The 2418-nt window shown below is 43.8% G+C and overlaps 1 long non-coding RNA gene across 1 annotated transcript; it reads right to left on the reverse strand.

Annotated features, from left to right (window-relative positions):
- Nucleotides 1-943: 943 nt before the first annotated feature.
- On the reverse strand, nt 944-1925 carry LOC133384295 (uncharacterized). Its single transcript, XR_009762489.1, has 3 exons — nt 1704-1925; nt 1362-1591; nt 944-1031 (listed from the first exon to the last, which is right to left on the reverse strand). It is a non-coding gene; the product is annotated as an uncharacterized LOC133384295 (long non-coding RNA).
- Nucleotides 1926-2418: the final 493 nt, after the last annotated feature.

The following is a 2418-nucleotide window of genomic DNA, read 5'->3' on the forward strand; positions in this document are numbered from 1 at the left end:
TCATTTTTGGTTTCTTTGTGATATCCAGAAAAGGAATATTTGACACAATCTACACAGGTTTTTTGCATATGCGTTTATTAAAATGTTTATACACCCCACCTTTCATTCCCAGAGGGTACCATTTCAGCCTCAAATAGTGCTCAGGATCAGCCCAGCATGAAACTGACCAGGACATGTGATCAATAAAACAGAAAGTCTACAGCCCTGAAAATTCTTTCACTTGACTGATTAGTAACCTATTTTACAATATACCCTGACATTTAGTCAGAGCAGAGCTTGGAAGATTACTTTTAAAAAGTAATAAATTACAGTTACAATTACTTGGCCCAAAAAAGTAGTAATTACCGTTACAATTACAATTGCTCTGAAAGTAACTGATTACTTTACTTTTTCTCAAAAGTAATCACTACAATTACATTTCAGTTACTTTTTAAAAAAAACTCCTACAAGGTCCTGGCCTTGGCTGCTGCACATCTAAGAAGCCTAAAACAATATTAAAAATAAACACACACACACAGGGGGTAGTAGAATAAAAAAAATTATCCTTAAGATTAACATAATGGCATAACAGAATCTCACATCCCCCCAAGCAATGAAGATACCCCAACTCTTGAAATCAGATTTTACCCTTGAAATGCTTTTATAATATGTTTCTGTTATGTCTCAAAAGAACAAGATGCTCAAAGAGCATGACAGACAAGGAATGTCTTTTTACAGTCATTACGTTGCCACCAGTACTGAACAGGCGTTCTACTGCGGCGCTTGAAGGCATGCCTGTGTTGTGCTGCAAAAAACACCGCAGCACACGTGGAAAGCCATGGAGTGATGACACTTCCCTGCTGGGAGACCTCAGGTACCTCACCAGTTCCTCCTCAGCAGTGTCCACTGCTGACTTCTTGCCCTGGGGCAGAAAGTTAAAGAAGTCATCTTCTAAGTCACCTCCTTCCTGGTCTTTATCTGAAGACTGATCACTGTCCTCATTAAGTACACCCATCTTTATTTCAGCTTTCAACAAGGCTTCCATTGTGTATCTAAGAAAGAGAGAGGATATGTTAACACATATATGTTAGGAAACCATCATCTGCTCTTCATTTCCTGATGCTTGTCATGTCCCCTGGTTCAGGGTCCAGCCTGAGCCTGTGGATGATGACATGGAAGGTAGGAAGGTGACCAAGTCACCACACTCATGGGGCAGCACAGCAGACCCTTAAGGATTACCTGCAGCAACCCAAGGTTGTGATGAGGAGCCCCATGAAGAAAAGGCCCAGCCCCTGCCTACCACCTTAAGCCCTCTGATGCCTCCCTTGAGACAACATTCCCCTTGGAGTAATCCACCCAAAGGGCTTCCCTAATGTTCTTACTTGTTGGTATGGGTGGTGGCCTGACACGATTCCAGCCGATCTAGTTTGAAGCGAGGGTGTACGCAGGCTGCCAGAAGAAGCAGATCCCTGCCAGATCCCCACCTCTCAAGGGTTGTCTGCTGCTGCTTCAGCATTTTGGGAGGAAGGGTGTCATGCATTGGTTCAGGAAGGCCACGTCTCCTTGCCTTTATTGCTTCTTCAATTGCTCTCAGCTTCTCAGGGTGTGCCCTCTGAGGAAGAAGAACAAAGCATGAATCCAAGAAATAATGGAAGAGGAACTTCACAATTTAAACATAAATAGACAATGGACACTCCTTGAGGACCAGCATGACAAAGGCTTACCTCAAAATGTTTCTTCACATTGGATGAGGAGGAAACAGCTGATCTCAGATTTTTGATCCTTGGAAGGCAGTAATTGCATCATACAACAACATTTTTCCCACTCTGGCTCACAAATGTACAAGCTTTCTCAAAGCCAAACCATGGTACTTGCTGTTCTGCAGATGTGGCTGTGGGCAACTGGCACTGCTTCATGCCCTCCTCCTCCTCGTGCACAGGGCCTCCTTTCTGAACCTCACTTTCTAGTTTTGCCTCCTCAGGATCAACAAGCTGTGACGCAAGTGGCCGCACTAACTGACTGCTGCTCTCAGCAGCAAAACCTGCAACAGGCGTCTCTGTAATAAACAAGAGATAATGCTCCTATATGGGTGAACTTCAGCTGTGATGTGCCCCCATCTCTTCCCCATGCTGCAAGATCCCCCAGTCAGAGTGGAAGTAAGCAGGTCGATAGCACAATTAAAAGAGATCCTATTTGCATCATTTTTGCTCACTAAATAACCCTGCCTGGGCCAGTCTAACCTACTATCTCACAGGGTCGTTGTGAGAACAAAATGAGACTAGGGTTCAAATCCCCACATAGCCATGAAGCTCATTGAGTGACCTTGGGCCAGTCACTGCCTCTCAGCCTCATGAAAACCCTATTCATAGGGTCACCATAAGTTGGAATCAACTTGAAGGCGGTACATATATTTTTTATTTTGAATATGATGATTATGAT

The sequence above is a fragment of the Rhineura floridana genome, chromosome 4 (assembly GCF_030035675.1).
Source record: "Rhineura floridana isolate rRhiFlo1 chromosome 4, rRhiFlo1.hap2, whole genome shotgun sequence".
Lineage (NCBI taxonomy): Eukaryota > Metazoa > Chordata > Lepidosauria > Squamata > Rhineuridae > Rhineura > Rhineura floridana.